The sequence below is a fragment of the Streptopelia decaocto genome, assembly GCF_964273445.1.
Source record: "Streptopelia decaocto genome assembly, chromosome: 3".
Classification (NCBI taxonomy): domain Eukaryota; kingdom Metazoa; phylum Chordata; class Aves; order Columbiformes; family Columbidae; genus Streptopelia; species Streptopelia decaocto.
In genome coordinates this window covers 62,290,094-62,311,364 of record NC_138656.1, presented here as the reverse complement: position 1 = coordinate 62,311,364, position 21,271 = coordinate 62,290,094, and the positions used below count along the sequence as shown (strand labels likewise).

Here is a 21,271-nt window from a genome sequence, read left to right as displayed (position 1 = left end):
AGGAGAATTCTTGGAGTGACATGTGTATATCAGCAGATTCTTTGTCTTGCTTGGCCTTGGTTTGTCGTTCAGAAAGAAATGTTCAAACTGCAGATGTGACTAGTAATTTTTTAAGGGAATTTACTAACCTATGCTGCGTATTAAAAAGTGCTTTCCAGAAGCATCCAGCTATATATGCAGTGTAAATCGACCACTGTCAGCATTTACTTACAGAAGATCGTTGTGATCTTGACAGACAGGTAAACTATGCAGGCGGAGAGGGAATTATAGTTAAGAATTGAAGTTGTGGTGGATAGGTGAGTTGTAAACACAAAAGGAAACATGCATGACTCTTCAGCACCTCTGTCAAAAATTTAGATTCACAAATGACTTTGCCTTACAAATCCCTATGAACTGGTTGTGAATGCTTCTTTTTATCCCCAGATGTTTAGATATTATGCCTAAATGGTGGTATTATACCTAATCATGGTGGTATTGTGGCTGTATCAATATTATGACATTCTTTCTCCATAATTTTGTAATAAAAATCAAATTCACTCTGTAAGGCTGGATAGCCTTGAAAAATTCTTACAGCTTTTTGGAGCCACTGATGTGTGAGACAGAGGCACAGTAAATGGTTAGAACTTGCCAACAATCATACTATAGGTCTGGACAAGACAGGAGTACCACGTATGGGTGACAACTCCGGCACACTGACCCTGTATCAAATTCACTACTGAGTTTAGGAAGAGACGTTCCTTTGTTCAAGGTCTACAAATACATGATTGCTGTTCATTTTGTAATATGGTGGGTATACTTCAAAATGGTACCAATTTTGAGTACGCTGAAGGGCCCCTACATTAGGGCAATGAAGCCGGTGAGGGGTCTGGAGCACAAGTCTTATGAGGAGTGACTAAGAGAACTGGGGCTGTTTAGCCTGGAGGAAAGGAGGCTGAGGGGAGACTTTGTCACTGTCTACAACTACCTGAAAGGAGGTTGTAGCATGGAGGGTGTTGGTCTCTTCTCCCAAGTAGCAAGTGATAGGACAAGAGGAAATGGCCTCAAGTTGCACCAGGGAAGGTTCAGATTGGATATCAGGAAAAATTTATTCACAGGAAGGGCTGTGAAGCATTGGAGCAGGCTGCCCAGGAAAGTGGTTGAGTCACCATCCCTGGAGATGTTTAAAAGACATGTAGATAAGGTTCTTGGGGACATGTTTTAGTGCTAGAGTTAGGTTATGGTTGGACTCAATGATCTTAAGGGTCTCTTCCAACCAAAATGATTCTATGATTAAATTTAATGGCATACAAGAATTGCTGGTCTATTGCTGTTCATGAAAGTTAGCTTGTTTGCAGTTATTAACAAGCTCCGTTGATAAACAGATAATCAAATAAGCCATTTTAATTCTAATAAGGGAGCATTTTGTTGCCTTAAAACTTGTAAGCTACACTTACAGCCTCATACACCAAGACCTTGCTGTGTAAATTAGTTAAACACTTGAATATATGTCATTCTGAGGCCTGGTAACACAATAAATACCAAGTCCCAGAATTATGCTTACACTCAACTACTTAGTGTTAGGTTTGGCCACACATCCCAGGTCAGCTTATTTCTTTGAGACAACAGACTGTTTGATGAACACATCTCTGCTACCCCCGAATTCTCCTTCCCACGAGACTCACCAAAGATTCCTCTGTAGGACCATCAGGAATCAAGATCTGCCAACAAATGTTGTGTTTGCTGGGCTATAAAATAAAATAAAATAAGGAGGAGAGAAATGAGGTGTGGGAGAGGAAGACCCTACAAATGGAAATTTAGCAGAGTCTTCTGCTGCTTCCTCAAAGTCCGTTGGTTATAGGAAAAAAATCATGGTGTTTTAGCCTGTGGAAAGGATATAATAGTCTACAGAAAAGTGAGGAGATTTTTCTGACAGTTGAGACAGTTTCCTTTTTTTGTTTTGTTTTTTTGAAGGGTAGAGAAAAATGGCCCTGTATTTCATACACTTCCCTTCTTTAAACTACGATATTTATATTATAAAGATGATCTATAGGGGAAAAAAAGGAAAACTTGAAGATTTTGACAAGTAGTTTTGTAAGCTGGGGATGAAAGATGTGTCAAAATGACATTACTTGTTTATTCGTAGAAGGGCAATGGATCTTTACATTGCTAAGTTAAAGCTAAACTCTGTGGAGTAAAAAAAAAAGCCCTCCATTTTTGTTGATTTTGTTTTTCTACAAACTTATGGACCAAATATCTCAAGCTGTATCCATTCTTACTGACTTGGCTTTTCCTTTATGTACATTTTTTGTATTTCTAAAAACAAATGGAAAAGAAGCCACTTGTAAGCAAATCATCCCTTTTCAAATGTTATCAGATGTTGTAAGAAGAGTATAATCAGGGGCATTACAGCTATTGCGTAAGTACCAGCTAGACAATATTTTTTGCTATGTGTTGCTGAAATACAAATTCATGGTCACTGGTAAATATTGAATCATATGCACAGGCACAGTTGCCAGATAAACACAGGGAAATATTTTTGTGTTTAAAAAGCTCTCCAATATTTAAATTTAATATAGGCTTCATTGAGGCTCTTAGCATAGGTTGCAGCTGTTCAGATGATTGCTGTTCTGTTCTTCCACACCCACACTTCTCAAAAGTGCACCACATAGTAAGTTTTTTAAATTATATGAGTTCTCGTTTCGGTTCCTTCATCTTAAAAGTCTCTCTTAAAACTTCTGAATGAAAAATAGATTTTCACATTTTGTCACTGATCTCATTTTAATACCTAATACCTACTCCTGTTTGCTTTTGTCAGGATATGGTATGCATATGTATGTCAAGAGACAATTACTGTCATTAATGCATTCGCAAGTAAATAGATAATATTAAATGTCAGTGAGAGCTACCGCAGTTTTCACATTCAGTTCATTCGACCAAGGTTTGTTTCCTCTGCAATTTGGGGTCACTGTTGTGAATAAAGTATTCACTATATGTACTGTACCTGAGCTACACTCATACTTTATGAGTGAATAACTGAACAGTGTTCCCATGGGCATCCATATATTTAACAAAAATGAGAAGGAAAATAATGGGTGTCTTCTGAGCCTCATTTTGGACAACAAGATCATAAAAATGTTTTGTTCTCAGCAGTTCAAACTGTGTGTAAAATATGCCTGAGATTTCTCTTTCACTGACTAAATCCCTCAACAAGACCTTCACAGTCTTATTTCAGGATGTTAGCGGTTGATTTTTTCAGTCAGATATTGGCTTTATTTTAATGCTGTGTGATTGTCCGTATTTACCAGATCTAACATTGTAACTCCTCAACCCAAATCCAAGCTTTATAGACATCTGACAGATTCTGTGATTAATCCATTGTGTTTTTCCCATGCCTGTTTGAACACAGTTGACTCTCTGCATATGCATTCTTAGGAAAGTGAGAGCAGCAGTACCTTGTCATTCATTTGCATTTCAAGAGGTGAACAGCAAATGTTCATTGTTACAAGGTGAAGGAGAGCTTTACAATTGAGCTGCCAAGCAATAAAAGCCAACAATAGCTGTGGAAATTGTCATTAAAGTTTCAGCAGAAAAAAAGAAATTTTTTTGTGCAGTAAAAATGGATAAACTCAGACTGCCGAGCTTTCATATGTGTTGTTTAGCCACGTTATGCTCCCTCATTTTCTTCCTATACATGTCTTAAAAGTTTTTTTAGAATGTATGGGTTTGTTGCCTGTGAACCATATGTAGCTTATCTTGGCTAGGAGGTAATTTAAATGCTTTTCTGAGTCAGGACTAGTGTGGCTCCACTGAATCTCACACTGTATCTCATTTGAGGAAATGAGGTATTGAGAGGACTCTGCCTGATTTAGACTCTGAAGATGAGGTTCATCTAACCCTGAAGTAGATGTGTCAGGTAGGCATTTTTCTGATCATCTGAGATGCCATTTTTCTGATCATCTTTCTATTGACTATGAAGACTGTATCTCTCTGTATCTCTCGTCTCCTGAGCAACCATGCAGGTTCCACCAGCAATCCCCTGTTGTGCTGCTGATTTATTACAAAGCCAGCTAGACACACAATATGCCTAAAGGCAGTGAAAGCGTTTATTTTTATTTTACAGATTCTGCTTTTCTGCAAAACTCTACAGCTCCAGAAGAGAATACATGCAATAATAAAAGTATTCTTTAGCAAGGAAGAAACAATTTATGACTTTCTGCTAGTATTGCTTGTATTTGGGGCAAAGTACAAAGAGGAACAGATAGAGCAACAGAAATTTTCTCTGAAATGACAGAGTAAATAAAGTTGAAATCGAAAGTTTGCCACAAGTAATTCTGAGAACTGGAAGAAAAAATCATATCAATGGGAGGAATAGTTTATGTCTCTCAGAATACAACATTCACGTCAGTGAGGCCACTATAGTTATAAACACTTCACCTAAGAGAAGTGTTTGGCAGGATGAAGCCCAGACTTCACAGTCAAGACAGTGGCTGGCAAGAAACATATCACAATTTTCCAATTTTAAAGTAACTATGGTGTGGAATAACATTCTCATAAATGCTACACTCTGAGATACACAGACTTAGCTTGCAGTCAAGTGAAAGTTTTATACAAATCTGTTTCTTATTAAAGGTTTGGTGTGTGTATTTAGTCTGCATGCCACTTAGGCAATTTGAGTCAATCAAAATAATATAGTTAGTGAGATCACTATGCTGGTCCATGTATCTGAATGATACAGCATCCACAACTATTGCACAACAGTTGCTACAGGAGGTGTGTTACCTTGCTATGTACGTTGTCTTTTCAGGCATTGCGTTTTCAGGCATTGAGTGCAAGTCTTTCCTATTTTTAGAGTGTCTGTGCGGTATCTCTGCCTGCTGTACGCTGATGTTTTCATTCGTTAACTCTAGAAATTCAGTCTTCTGATTGCCCAGGGCCTATTGAAGCTGGTCACTGTCTGCCCGTTGGTTTTTGTTGGCTCTGGATCAAGCCCCCAAAGAGTTCTAAAAATATGTTTGATATGTTTACAGAAATTACAATAATCTATTTAGAGTGCAAACACATGGTAACTGATGACATCACAGGGAAGATTTGAATGGTTTATATTAACAGATCCCTGTGGCTTTAACAATAAAATTAATGTACTTTTTAATATTTCAAGCCTTTTACAAATTCCTGGGGTTTTTTGTTAAAATCAGGCATACAACATTTTCTGTTATACTAGTAGTGCTTTCTCTGGGTGATCCCATGCCAGATCATGTCAGTGTTAAGGCTTTCATTAACCTGAATCAGTGGTGGGTCAGACTGGAATAAACAAAACCAACAAAAACCAAGAAGTCTTGAACACTTTTTGGAAATTTATATAATCTTATTAAAAAACAAAACAAAAAACCCACAATATTTTAACCAAAGTTTTAGTAGAAACAATTTGGAGATTTTGGAGTTACCCTTCACTGTAACTAAAGAATCTTTTTGTCTAACATCACATACTGTGAAAGATAAGAGCTTTCTTTTGTGGACCTGCTCTACTGGAATGCAAGGGCCAACCATCACTAATGATTTAAAACCTATTTTAAAACAGAAAAAATGTAATACATCTGGAAACAAGATAAAGTTCTCTGAGAAAGAGAGAATCATGCTATTCTAACAGGTCTGAGTGAATTGTTAACTGTTGATAGGAATATGTTCTATTTATGAGATAGAGGAGATAATACAAAACCCTTCCCAAGTGCATGCTGCGGTGTACTAATTTAACTTTAAATGATTTATTTTGTCTGCTGCCCCCTTAGAAATGTGCCATCATTCCTGTTTGTTGAGGTGTATTTTGAAAATGGTTAAAATCTTATTGAATAATGGCGTGAACGACCTACTTTTAAAGTATTTAATGACTGCTTATTTTTTCCCAGTTTTCACTCAACAAATACACAAATATATGCATGAAAAAGTAGTTGATATTGTGTATGTATTTATTCATTGCATATTACTTTATGACTTACATATGTTGAGTAATTGTCCTAAACATTAGGCTGCTATGAAAGCCATTCCACTTGGTATAAGTATTACACATTTCTTGGAGTGGGGATTTGAACCAGAGCATCCTGTAACCAGCACACATAAACCTAGCCCATTTTGTTATCCTGGACTGATCTGCGAGAAAATTTTCCATCATCTTAAGTAATTCCTGCCTTACACACTACTGTTATATGAACAGTGGTGGTGACTCCCAGGATATTGCTGTGTCCACCTCTGTTTTAAACTCCTCTCATCGTTCTTGCTTACATATGCCTGTCTTCAAAGCAAGGAAGGGATTTTTTTTAATGTAAATATTTGTGGTTAATTGTAAGGAGGACTGGAACCACCCCATATATTTGTATAATTAATAGTTTTGAAATAATTGTGATTTCCAAAGTGCATTGTGATTTCTGAGCCAAGAGTACAAGTTATTTAGCAGATCTCTGCCATGAAACCACCCTCACGCATGCTGAGCTACTATTACCTGTATTCTGCCATCATAGGCAATGGGATGGTGAGTGCTCTTCAACCTAAATACATATTAGCGCTCTATATGAGGTCTGGGAAAAGCTGGTAAAAATAAACCTCAGGATCTGTGTCAATAACTAAGTATCAATGACAGCTAAGAACTGAGAAAACCAACAGCAGCTAAAAGCAGAAAAGAGACTAGTGAAGAACAGAAAAGAAAGCAACAAAATTTCCATAATTTCATATACCAGAAGCACACTAAAACCAGTTTGCTCATAGTAATAACTTTCAACCAGGAATGACAACCTATAAAGAAAAATGTACATGTACAATTTAACATGAATATTATAATCAAAGACTCTTGAAAGCACATTGAAATAATATAGTCCAGTATTCATCATTTCAAAACAGCTTCTTATCAGCATGAGTACAGCAGTGCATGGTGCAGTTCTTCCACTGGTATCTCCCATGCCCTTTGGCATTCCTTTTATATGTAGGTGCTCTAGCACAACATAGCTTGGGCAATGACCACAGCTATTTTTACACAGGCATAAATTATAACAATATATGTTCTACTGCCTTTACGGCTGGATAAACAGGTGGCACAATGTGACATGTATGCTGATGGCAGAAGTTAACTGCAATTTTGAGTCTGTTTGCAAGGCTATTGTCACTCTATCCTATCCACTTTCTCTAGTTGGACCTGGAGGTGTATGGAGGGAGCAGGACTGAAGCCATCCCAGGGGTTTAGCATGCACCTGATTGTTACTCATTTATTTGAGACAAATTGATACCAGTGTGGGTGAGCGGGCCAGTGCACTCCCCTCTACCTTGTGACACAACTTGCTTCTGTCAGATCATGGTGTGGGCTCTGGTAGCCCAACATACAGCCTGAGTTGTAACCAGTTGCATAGATAGATGATATTTAAGTTCACTTTTACATGTGTTCTTCATCCTGCATTCTAGACCAGCCAGTGTTCATTAGCTTGCTGCAAAGTGACCTTTGATTGCCAGCAGTTCCAGGATGTCAGTCTCGTAGTCACTGGCCTGGCTGAAATCAATTACTGTGTACAGTGGGCAGGCAAGGCCCGATTGGTTGGCCTTCAAAAGATGAGCATTGGCTCTCAGGGCGAACATTCATTACACTTCATGCTTCCTCTCTGTTCCTCCTCTCTACACACCCCCACATTTTGACTAGTTTATACTGAACCTGTGGATCTGCTAAGGCATGGTACTTCTTGGTATATTTAGTCTTCTTGGATTTCAAAGAGAGGGAAAAGGAGTGCATTATTTCTGTATTAAATAATGTAGTAATCAGAAATTAATATTTTTGAACCTTCAGGAATGTCTTAGGATAGGGCAGATACTATTTTTGAGTGAAATAACAAAACCTAAGGTTATACCTGCAAGTATTTTTACTTAATCCAATAGTTTCTTAGAGCCTTATCCTAAAACGAAACTGGATTTTGAGCTCTAAAAAGACAGTGTTGTTTCTTCAAGTGCAGCACATGCAATCACAATGAGAAGGAGCTCTCTTTCTTTCTTTCTTTCTTTCTCCCTTGGTCTATTTTTTACTCTGACATATCACATTACAGCAGTACAAAGGAGAACTAATTCAGACTCTGTTCCAGCTTCTTTGACCTCTTGGATATTCCAAATATATTTTACCATTAGTAAGTCTGAATAGTAAAAGTATTTGGTTCCACCTACTTTGCACTTCAAATCTAGTTGAATAGAGTCCTAGAAGAATGCAGACACTAAAAAACCTGGCCATTCAGATCCAAATCTCCTATTCTGAGATTGGTACAGGTTACTTTTTAAATTAATCACTTTTTCCCCCAAATATTTTTAAGTGTAAGTTCTTGGCTAGATATTTCACAACCTGTTCAGACACATACTAAATACCATCAGTCAATGTACTCAGTAAGCATTTAACTAACACCATGAAGTTAGTGTGCTGTGCTATTATTTAACATGCCAAAAATCACCTCTGCCATCCTATTAGATCCTGGTCAGTCATTAGGAAAAAAAAAAAAAAAGGCAGGAAACAAAAATAGAATGAACCAAAAAAATCCATATAAAAAGAGACCACATGCAAATAAACTAATTGCAAGTTTGCTGGTTTCTAACATCTGCATCTTCCATGTTACACACATATGTGTTAAAACTGTTTTGATGTTTCAGACTTGGTTTCTTCTCTTTAGGTTAAGGTAGTGTTGTCACAGAGTGGTTCAGTGCTTCAGCTCTCTCCACACAGCTTATTCTGAGCACCAGTCATCGTTGTCCTCCTCTGGGAGCAGAAGTCAGAACATCCAGATGACAAGTAGGGAGACTCTTCCATAAGCAGCATCTGGCTCTCTGGCAGACTTGTCAAGCACTTCTGCTAATGGGTTTGGATTTGCCATGGGGTCTTTTATGTGGTTACATTGCAGATGGTCTGTCTGTTCTATCTTCTCCTTTTGAAAAAAAAAAGAAAAAAAAACTTTCATCTGATGCTCAAAATTTACACACTCCTTTCCAGCTGATAAGATTCTTTATGGGTCTCATAAGACGCCTGTGCAGGCTCATTTCTGTTAGAAATCACAAAGCTTTCCATATATCCAAATGTGTGTCTTGAGTTTTGCTGGCAATTTTGGACTTAGTTCTCCAGTTTAGCTGCCAAGTGATATAATTTACTGTGATCTGAGTCTCTATTATTGTCAAATTTCTTTGGGAATTACTTTATGTCATTTGTAGAGCTGAAGTAACTTTACCTCCCCTTGAAGCATGAAATATACTTGCCTTCCACTAGACGTCCACCTTTGAAAACCAAAGTTCAAATCTGGATTTGTTTAAATGAGAAAATGAGTGTGATGGGCTCAATCTAATTCATACGGGATTCTTGTCTGCCATTTTAGAGAGGCCCAAAACTGAAGCAGCAAGTCTGTGGGAAGGTATGTTTGGCAGCTCTATGGAGAAAGGCATACACAGTGCCCAAATAAATAAAACAATTCAATTGATTGACTTTAGCAGAATTAGTTATTGTGTGGTGCGAGTGCAGAAGAGGGCAGAGAGGGAGAACATCCTGTTTGGTGAATTTAATTTTAGTTCTGTTTCAATTTACAACTGAATCTCTGTCACTTTAATTTTTAAGGGTTTTGAGGATTTTATTTGCTTTTCAGTGTAGAAGTAATTGGCAGGTGACTACACATAATATCGTGTTTTATTCCTATGTTATTTCAGGCTTATGTCTTATTTTCCTTCTAATTATGTAGATTAAATTAAACAGAAAAAAAAAACCAGCACTCTGAAACATGAAGTGCTTTTCATGACTTTCTCAAAATAGTACTAGAGAAGGATATTCATCTCCCTTAGTGTTTCATTATTTACCGTGTTTCACAAGAGTAATATTTTAAAATTTGCAGAGAAACAAAAATAATTTAATTATGAAAAGCAATCATGTTATTAACATCTACCTTAGTGCCCTTTTTCACAAACTGGGTTCTTAAGCACTGGGGAACCTGTGCTAAATGCAGTAAAGTTCCGGTCTTAAGCCTGCAGTATAGATGTATGTGAACTTAAAAACCAGCAACACTGTAGGGTTTATTTCCTCCTGCCCTGCTTTTTCCTTAGGACTTTGACAGAACTGGATTCTTAATGATTTTTAAAGGCTAGGAGGTCTGTCAGAAGTCATAGTGAGGTCAAACCACTTGATGTAAGCCAGGCTTTTAGCAGAGGGAGCGATAAAGAACTGTTTTCCACCAGAGAGGCTGGTTTCCAGTGCTGCCACCTGTGCAAGGGGCAGTGAGGGGCTAGAGCTGTGGCTCTGCCCAGGCAGGGGAGGCAGGGGACTGTCCCCCACACACACCTGGGGCATCAGCATGTGGGCTGAGCTGGGACTAGAGGTGTTAGAGGTTTGCAGCTGGGACCAGGCGCTTCTTGTGGCTCAAGGGGTTAATTCAGAGGGTATTGTGCCCTGGAGTCCTCAGCGGCACGTATTTATTGACTCTTAGAAAAATCACCTACTTCACCCCAAATTAAAAAGGTACATAAAAAATATGTGTATACTTTAACTCTCAAATTAATAAATGACTTGGGGAAAATCAAACAGCGAAGCAAAATGAAATATAATAATTTTATGTCAATTGTACATGTTGGCCAACATGAGTACATTTATCAGGTCATCATTCTCTCTTTTGCTTGAAATAATAGGAATTGTTTTGAATATCCTTAGTTATTAAAAGTAAATGCAATAATCTCACTGCTCTTTCAGGTGTACAGGTAATAAGGTCTCCTGGACAAAACGAAAAGGGGTGTGTGCAGCACAACTAACATAACATCAGCATTGTTATGCCCAGCTACACCTTATTACTTAATAGGAATGATCAGATCCTGAAGCAGTTAAAACATCAGGCAGTTGGAAGGTTGTGTATATTTATTTTATATTCTAAAGCTAGCTCATTGTTGTGACTGCGATTAGAGAACAGAAATAATTGCTTTTGACACAAACTGTTTTGGAGCCAAACATAACGTGCTCCACATGAGGTAAACTACAGAATATTTGTCTTGGAAGCCAAGGTAAAGATCAGGTTTAATTTTTAAGGGGAACTTCACTGTTAAAAGTGAGATGCATTAATGTTTCCCATGTTAAGACTGCTTGCCAATAACTCTCTGTAATTCATATTGAAAAAAAAAAAAAAAAAGAAGATTCAGAATGTTTGCATTAAAATGTGAAGTTTGAATGGAACATGAAAACTAAACGTTTTTGGCAACTCTTATATTCTGCCCAGTCTGTCGTCATAGCTCATCCTTTCTAGAGATGGATGAAGTTCTTGCAGGCCCCTGTACTGGTGGCTAAAGAAATTACATTGAAATGAGGTATGATCACTCTAATGCAGCGCACCTGAAAGAGCTTCTTTTCCCTTGAGTTATCGCTGACAAAGAAGAACCACATTTCAATAACTATTTTGAAATTTAACAGACATGTCAATTCAGAGTGAGTCAGACACAACCCACCCTCTACTCTCATTATGAAAATGTGAATTCATACTTAGATCATTCAGTCCAGGCTCCATTGAATCCAGCAGCAAAACTCCCAGCCTTTCATCCTTGATTTCCCAGTTCTCAATTTGCTTGCATATTGTCTTACATGAATAAAGTTGACATTATTGTATTTCAATTAATAAATGCAGATGTGGATCAGGCACCAATATCTGGATCCAGTCATCCCAGCTGTCCCATTTCCACTGTTGGTGGTGTTTGCATGTCAGGTCAAGGCAATGAAGTAGGTTCTCCCTCGCTGCAAATGTGCCTCCAACTACTGCACAGACAAGCCCAGAATTAAGGGTACTTGAGAAATACATCAGATCTAAATGGAAGAGCTACCCCATCACAAAAGCAGGTCTCCATCACTCTAGAAAGAATATGAGGAATTATATCACTTTCTCTTCAAAAAAAAGGTAGTTGGAAGATAACATAGTAATGAAGTTATCTCTAGAAGTTCCTCTTTTTTGTGTGGGTGAGTACCAGGGTTTTGGAGGACCTTCTGTGCTTTGATGCTTCTTTCCGTCTCAGTCTGCCATTAACATGTGGTTTAGAAGAGGACATTTTCTCCCATTAAAGAGAAAACGTGAAAGTGCGCCCCCATACTCATTGTTCATAGGAAATCAGGGCTCCAAACAGCTCTTTCAAAACTCCTCTCATTGTTCCACTTAAAATCAGACTGTCATGCCTTGAGGAACACTGCCTTGCATTTTCCCTGAGTTGTTTTGAAATTCTGTGCAGTAAGCAGAGTGACTTCAAAGGCTATGTCTTACAAAGGACGGATTAGCAACAGGCTAGTAATTAGCAGAACTGATCATCTTCACATTCCTCTGTATTTATGAGAAATAGTCTTTCTTGCTCAAATTAGACGTAAAAACACCCAACAAAGACTTAGTGAGATTTTCCAGTCATTGGGTCGGTTAACTGTTCCTTATCCACTGCCAGGTCACCTGTCGGAGATGCAGAAAGGACTCTGAAATTCCCAGCAGATTTTTCAGATGGGACTCTGAGCAGTTGTTCTGCAGGAGTTGTGGCATAGGAGGGAAGGCCACAGGCTTGCTGTTCGCGTTTCAGCCATTTCCACAGAAGTATATGTTATTTGTTTATGGCACAGCTCATCATGTTGTAAGAACCACAGAATTTGCAAGTGCCGATCACATCTGGAAGTTATCAGAAATTGAAATGGGAGCTGTTGGGTGAACTACTCTTTGAAAATGTGGCCCTGTGATCCAAAGACCTGCATGGAGATCTTACGCATCTGTAAACTGCTAGTCTGTATTTCATGTAGGTTGGATACTTGACAGCTCCTTGTGAAACTGCAGTGTCATTATGACTTTTGATTTATTTAATTGCTTACACAATAACTTCAAAACCTACTTGGGTCACCTTTTTTTAAAGTAGCAAGTTAAAGATTAATTTATCCTCCTGTGTACCTTTACATATTTTCTGTTCACACTGGGACTAGGAATTGCGTAATGCAGCCTGCAGGCTGTGTGGCCAAGCTCATGGCAGCATTTGAAAGATGCCCCTGCCTGAGCCCAAGCTGTGATGTGGGGACGTTGCTGCTGTGGGGCTGTCCTAGGCAGCGGTTTGTTAGGTGCTAGGCAGGTGGTGCCAAACCATGCTTATGTACAGCCCAGGTTCAGAATGGGCTGCCTGTACACGGACTAAGAACTGAGCTCCCTACTGTTCTCTCTGCTATTCCATCAGTCCTTGGTCCTCACCACTTACTAGTTTAGATGTTCTCTCTATGGTTCCTGGAGTGGTTTTCCCCAACCAGCTGCCTTTTTCTTTGAAAAGATGGGAAATATCTGTTCAGACAGCACATTACTTCTTGCCAGATACTTCCTCCAGTGCCTGGAGCGTAGACCCTGAGCTAAAATCATATCACATCAAACCTGTGACTGTCACATTCGGATAGCCCAGAAAAGAGATCTCTGGGATCCAGCTGGCCAGAAGGTATCGCTATGCGTAGCTTTATTGTTTGTGTGTGCATCTGTTCATTACATCAGAATATAATAATTGCACATATAAAATTATCATTTGCCTTCATCAAATCAAAGCAATCCCAAACTGCAGGGTGGAGAGGTTGAGGTGGAAGGGGAGCCATATGGAAAAAAAGCCTTCCCATTATCTACCTTTTCAGCCACAGACTGCCCATTTCACTAGTGTAGACCTCTATTTTGTAACTGAAGAAATCTCCTGAGCACAGAGAGGGGGAGCTGGAAGTTTATGCTGAATTAAATAATGTAATAAGTTCCTCCCCTCCTGCCTCCAATTTGTCATGATTTTTACCTATTCATTTCAATATTTGTTGGCTTTGGACAAATGAACTATGTGTCCAACAGAAGACTCCAAAAATGGTTCCTAGAAATTGTTCTATGTGTTATCCACAAGTGTGGAAACTCAGATTAATTTTACATTGTCTTTTAATTGTGTCTGGGAAATTATATTCATTCCCAATAAAATACAGAAAGCAATGAGAAAATAAATTAATGTGGATTTGTGGCCAGCTGAACTGCACTAGAATAGACAGTTTTCTGTGGTTTTCTGGAAACCACATTAAATGACATAAAACTGAAATAAAATGTCTCAGTCAATCAGAAACCAGGGAAACCGTACAGTTACTGACTTTTAAGCAAATAATAGTTTTCAGCAATTATACAGCACGACAATCCAAGCATTCTAAATTCATTGCTGTGTTTAGTCACCACCAGAGCAAACCTAACCTTTTCACCTAAGTTTTATTCCTCAGGCAGGAAAAGAAAGTGTCTTTTTTTCTTTTCCAGCAAAAATAAACTTGAACTTGTAAGCAATTATTTTTCACAGTGTTTAGTCATATTTTCTTGCTAGGCCCGTGAAGAAGAAATGCATATATGCCTTTCAGTAAAGCAATATTACTGCTTATAACTACACCAATATCCATATGCTAGATTAACAAAAACTATAGCCTTTGGCATTTGCTCATGCAGTGAGGAAAGAAGGGAGCAGAGATTTAATGAAGGCAAAAACTGTCTGGAAGTCAGGAAGTACGGAGAATCTCAAGGTGGCACAGGGTCAAAAAGGGAGGGTGACAGGAAAAGTGTAACTGGGGAAATGGGAAGCGGGGGCTGAGGAAGAAGCTTCAGTGCTGTTAAAAGAAACATCCTTTTTCTCTAGCTGTGGATGGCAGAAGGAGGCACACTACAATGCTGGCCTTTGTCACCAAACCTGCTCACTCACGTCCTCAGCCGAGCCCTCTGCACCCAACGCAGCCCCAGCTCTGATGCTGGCTGCCTGTCAGACAGCACCTGTAAGATAATACTGTCTGCAGGAAGGGTTGCCTTTTTATTTTTTCTTTTTTTTTTTTTTTTCTCCTAGAATTAGAGCCTGGATAGCTAAGAGAAATACAATAGGCATGAAAGCAAAACTGAGATACAATCACAGCCAGTGCCACTTCATGCCCCAAAGGATCACCTAAAGAGTCCCATCCACTGCAAGATAAGCAGTATTGTTGAGGTCAAAAAGGCTATTAAACAAAATCAGGAAGTTTTGAGTTTTCCTCAAATTATTGTTGCTTTATACTAGAAGGATTCTTTCCACAGTGGGCTTATTGCAACCCCTGGGTAGAGGTTATTTCCCTGTGAGCTTGCACTCATGCACTGGGAAACTGGATGATGATATTCGAGCTTATAATGAATCCTCCATGTTCATAAGGAGTCTACTACAACCATTACTGTAAACTTACAGTACTACAGAGCTGAACCTCATTATATTTTTCATTATTTATTAACTATGTGTTCTAACATGATAGAAAAACTCTAATGTTTAATTCTTTGCTTGATTGAGGTTCCCTCCCCTTGATAACATCTACCTGACATTTGTTGTAGATTGACAAAGGAGAAGTATTATTTTGGAATATCAATGTGGCAGTAATTTTGCTTCTTTTTCTTTTATTTTTTTTTTTTTAATATGAAAGTTGACACCCTACTTACCAAGCCATGAGAAATAGAAATTATACAGCTACAATTCACCTTGCATCCCCAAATAGTTGCAAAAAGTTTAGCACTTGTTTTCTGGGTTGTTAACAAAAAAATATAATAGTAACAAAGCTCTGAAGAACATTTGCTGGTTGTATCTCTATAACATGACATTTTTTACTGCTTCTTAGTGCTGCGTCAGATCACTTTACAAGTTAAGAAATGGGGCCTCAAGGAGAATGGAAAGGAGGTCATGCTGGTGTCCATCAGTATTGTTTTTAACTCTCTGGCAAGCTCCCAGGACTCGTATGATAGAGGGGCATGCTTTTGTGAGATTGTGCCTAGAATATTAAAAGATCTGCTATTCTGGCCATCTATTATGCTTGAGAAGATACACGGTGGGGGCTGGGGGGTTGAGCCTGAGAGAACAAGTGGGACAACATCACAATGGAGCAAATTTATCTGATTGGTTTCGCTGTTTCTGCATTACGTTTTACAGTGGCAAAAAATGACAAAGGCTGCTATACACAGTGTAGAAGAACCTGGAGTAGAAAACATATTTTAGTGTTAGTGTAATGACTGGAAATGTTACTCATTTGAGGAGCGTTCTTAGGTTGTGTGTTATGTTACACTCTTTGTTGAAGTCTTTGGTGGAAAAATGTGGTAAAGTTTTTTGTTGTGTATTTATACACTTACACACATGTATGTGTGGATATTTAGCACCAAAGAATTACTAAAAGTTTGCATGTAGTTGTGTGTTAGTGTAAATATATTGGTATGCATGTGTATATTCCCTGGAAAGCTGTCCATCATCCAGAATCCTTCTCTTTCTACCTCCTTTCTTACTACCCACGGTAATCTTTGAGGACTTCTTTTTAATTGCATTATTTACAGTTTGTGTAGGTGCAAGTAAACGTGAAAAATCCCTCACCTAACTATGAAAGTATTGTGTAAAGTACAGTTTTCTAAAACAAACAAACAAACAAACAAAACACTAGAAAAAATCTCTATAAATATGTTGTATCTATTAATATTGCAGAATTTATGTAGATTTCATTGGATTAATGACATTTGTGGGCATCCATTCTGATTTTTTTGTCAGACCGAAAGGCTCGTATGAGCTTGTTTGGTCTACATAAGGAGGAGAGGTGGGCTCAGTAGTCACATCCAGAACATGGCTGAAAGATCTAGCTAAGAAAATTTCTATGGGAAATGGAAAAAACACCCCATGTTTCTTCAAAACTGTGTAGTCAGTCAGAGAGCTGAGCCACCAGCAGTAGAAAACAGATTTAGCTGAGCCTGTGCAGATCTGTTACCCAACTTTCATATTGCTTTAAAAGTTAATTTTAAATAAAGGAAAGTTCCCTTTTTGTTAAATTTCAGAAGCTCCAAGGTAGCTGACGTCTTAATTGAACAAGGCTGCAGGTTTCTATGAGAAAGTTTGGGTTGTATATGAACTGGATTTACAAGAGGAGGGATATAAGAAAAGCAGGGGAAAAATAAGAAAAAAAACCCCAAACCAAACCAAACAAAACCACAACAAACAAGCAGATAATGTGGATTTTTGCCACAGTGAAGTTTAGTAAAGATTCTTCTAAATAAAATTATGTAGAGAATTTCCTTTTAAAGAGTTTTTAAAAGAAAAATCCTTTTAAATACTTATAAAGAATTTTGTTCTGACCAATTTATAAACTAAATGAAATTATTCAATTCAGTTCAGCTAATCCTTCTTTTGATTCTCTTTTGTTTTGGATTTGCTGCAAATGCTGTACAATGAAGAATTAGTATTTGTAAAATATTCTAGTCTAGACTAGGATTTAAAGTACTTTGTTTTCAGATTAGAATATTTATTCTTTTATAAATCCTTGATAAATGATTTTATATTTTAAGACTTGTTAGTAAGTAAAGGAGATTATGTAGCAAAAAGTTTGCATTTTAAAACATGATTTCTTTAAAAGAGAAAATTATCTAAGTACGATCTACTTGTAGAATTCATTAATAATCAATGGAGTTTTGAATTGTGGAAGGATCCAGCTCTTAGTCCATGCTTATGGTATTTTAATTGGTAATGCAAATGGATAACAGAGTTATAACAATTCAGATTTTCTGGAAATAGATTTTAATTCTGCCAAAGGAAAACAGCACACAAATGGGTATGTGATTGTAATGAGAGAAAAAGACAGGAATTTTAAAAACACAACACTAGAAGCAAGGCTTGAACTTTTTACCTTTAAAATAATACAAACAAAAGCTATTAATGTACAGAAATACAGTGACGCATTTGTCAATTTGGGCAACTGTAGTTAGTTACTTAAACCTTCCTACGCAACGTTGGGTTGCGACACTGGGCTGTGCACTTCGGTGCTCCAGGGTGCATCTCAAGTTCCGCTCGGCTGCCATGGTAAAGACGGGGAAATTTTCTCTCTTCAAATGCTGTTCCTTAACCCATCACTGAACGTAGGTTAACCCTTGAAAAGATGTCACTTCAAGCAAAGGAACACAATGTGTGAGGCCCAGGATTCACACCAGCTGTCTTTTTGATACAAACACACCTTAATTTGTTGAGGTTGTCCATATCCAGGTTGGAGTCGAAGCCTGTGGGGATCTAGGAGTCTGTTCTGTGCAAGTGGGATGTTTTAGAGGCTTTTCCAGTAAGCCTCTAAAATGATCCACTAAGCACGTGCAAATACCAATTTTCAAAGACTTTAAGCGTAGCCAAAGCAGAATAAAAGGCAAATCCATCTTACTGGTTTTCAGGTTTTCGCTCAGGAGCTTGGAATCACATGAACTTTCTTCAAACAGTCAAGAGAAAATTAAAACATCTTCTTACCAAGTAATCTGTTTCCTTTCAAAACTTATGTTTTGATACAATTTAGCATTTTACTTAATTACTCTGAATAGCAGTCTGAGACAATGCAAGAGGGGGGGAAAGTAAAGCTCAGACAGTTATGTGCCTGGCAGAGAAACAAAAAATGGAAAATAACATTGTACAATGCATTTTTTTAAAGCGGTTTTAACAATAGACTTTATTCTGTCTAAAGTGAAACACATTGCATTTACTAGAAAACGGGCTTTAATAAATAACTGCATAAACTTAGAAGTATTAATTGGTCCTTGGGAGATCACTCTTTTTTATTTTTTTTTGTGTAGGAAAACACAGACTGAACCCGAATCTGCTTCTGATTAAGTCAGTGAAAGCAGGACTCTGATAAACATTTAGTTTGACAAAATGAATTCAAGATGTTGGAATTATTTTATTCATTTTTAAAGCATTTTTCCTGAATCCTCCATTCACTGAAACTGTAAGCTTTTAGTAGGTCTGTTACATCTTCCCGAGAATTTTTTGGGCTAAAGGTAAACTAAATGCATCAGAAAGGTGAACTGAATGACATGTGTTAGACAGAAGGGAAAATGTGCACTTGAATAAATAAATTACATGGGGATATATTAAAATAATCCTTCTATTTGTTCACACAGGATAGAGCACCCAGGATAAGTATAATGTATACACATGGTTTGGTGAAACTTTTTATTGATTTGGATATCCTTTTTATGCTTAATAGACTATCAGTCAGTGCAAGATGTCTTTTACTCATGCAGAGAAAATGTCTATTTGTAAATGTAATATTTTAAAAATAATATTACTTAATTAACTTGTCGTGTCTATGGACAGGGATGCGATTTGCTATAGAAAACAAATTTAAGACAAATAGAATATTTTACTGCACAAAAGATTTCATACTGGTGTGGAACAAAAACTATTCCTTTTACAACATCTGATTGTTTATATTTTTGCCAAGCAAATGAAAATCAGTGGACCTGGTTTTCTGATTAAGAAAATCTTATTCACTTGTGTGTGAAAAGTGCTTAAGATGGAAACTTCTTAAATACACTAGCTAGGTAAATCAGTGATTTTGCTTATGAAATATCACTGGAGCAATTGCATCTGTGGCCCTGGTATATGCTTGTCTGAAAAGAAATTATTGTAATTTTCATGCTAAACAAGAAAAAAGTGCGTGTGAACTTTCTAAGCTAGAACTGCCTCTAAGGTGTCTCTGGGCTGATCATACAGAACATTCTATGATTCTGTGATTCTAGGAAATCATGATGCTTAAACTGCTCAGTGTACACGTGGGGAGTATTACACTGTGTATGCAATGAAACACACATTGTTTATTTTGTGTAGCATTCTCCTGCTCCCTTAAATACATACAAGATGGAAACTCACAGACTGTTTTTGACCTTTAGCTGCTATCCTTGTACAGAAATTCCTAAACAAAAACCAACGGACTAGTAAACCACTTGAGTTCATTTTATTTCATCTAACGCTGATCACATTTCCAGTAGACAATAAATATAATGCACTGCTGACAGATGTGTAGAAATGTATATACAATTAGATGAAGAGATGTGAGTCAAGGCAGTTCAAATCTCAGTTTATGCCTTTGCATTTCCTTGAATATGGCTATAAAATTCTTACCTGCTGATGCATGGCCTCCTGCAATATCAGTTTTTCTCTCCTCATCCAGACTGCTACTGAGGAGGCTACCCTGCCAGCAGAGTGTTGGTGCATCTCAGGCAGGATTTGAGCATTTACTGAAGTAAATAGGTTGCTTTGCCTGGGCTTCATGTGCCTTTGGGTAAGGCCTTGGTGCATTTTCCCAGTTGAAATGTAATATTTCCTACATTTCCTGGAAGATATTCAAGACAGGAGAGCTCTAAATCTGTGTCTTGGGTTAAATGAATAGAATGAGAGACAAGCTAAAGCATCCAGGAGATCTTTGGAATTACGCTCACAAACGGGAGACAATTTTGTTCTGTGTTTGGGTTTGTTTTTTTTCTTTTCCTTATCTTGGAGAAAAAAAAAATAGATTCAGACAACAGACCAATATTTGATGGAAAGATGGTGGGTTTGTTGTTGTCATTGTTTTGGTTTGTTTTGGTTTGGTTGGTTTGGTTTGTTTTCAGGAGGATGCATGGGATACAGAAGATAGAAAATGTCATAGTTAAACTTTCAATAAATATAATAAATATTTAAGATGCTGAATGTTGCCTTAACAATTCACCACTGCTCTTCCTGCCCAGAATATCAATATACAGGAGTGGTTATTCTCACTGAACTATACCAACTGTTCCCCTCTTCCCTAGCCATTGCAATCTCCTACAATGCAATCGGGCTTTTACAGCTCTGTAAGACAATCTTTCTGTTGGCCTTTGTATAATAGTATACATATGGTAAATGGTTCTCCAGTCACAGATGGGCTGGCAACTTTGCTTATACATAGCAAAAATGTTTCTTTGGGGAAAAAATCTGTGTAATTAATTTATAAATGAAGTAAGGAAAAGGCGAGCACACGCTGCAAATTGGATTGCAATTACCGGTCTAACAAGAAATGTTCCTTGTCTGCTTTTTTGAGAAAAGCAGATCTGTTGTCCCTGAATGAAAGCCATCCACAGTCCCCCAGTATAACTGACACTGAAATCCATTGCAGTCTAAATCCACTTGAAATTTTACAAGTTTGCTAGAAATGACTCAGAAGAAAAAAAAAAAATACCAAGAGAGCTAGTAGGAATATATGCATTTGTAAGAGTAAAGAATCTTCCAGATGTACATGAAAGTTCTGTTCATTCATCTGTAAGGTCTGTTCCTATGATTTAGTGTGGATGCAGTGACTGCTGATGGTTGAATACAGATAATGGGAGGCAGAAGTTCCGATTCTTACTTTCTGTATAATCACTGACTTTTCATTTAATTTCTCTGTTTTTGTCTGAGAAATACCTATATATGTGCATTGATTCCTCCATCTCTCCATCCATATAATATATATGCATTC

The 21,271-nt window shown here is 37.6% G+C and overlaps 1 protein-coding gene across 21 annotated transcripts in view; it reads left to right on the top strand.

The window, feature by feature from the left end:
• The window catches only part of EYA4 (EYA transcriptional coactivator and phosphatase 4), a 157,079-nt gene that overhangs the window by 82,265 nt on the left and 53,543 nt on the right, over positions 1-21,271 (top strand). The window contains exon 3 of one of the 21 annotated variants that reach the window (XM_082049877.1): positions 8,661-8,779. The exons of 19 other annotated variants lie outside the window; for them this stretch is intronic. The gene's annotated coding sequence lies outside the window, so the exon portion shown is untranslated. Of the gene's footprint in view, positions 1-7,493; positions 8,780-21,271 lie in introns of those variants that run through there. One more of the 21 variants, XM_082049876.1, reaches the window with a different exon arrangement.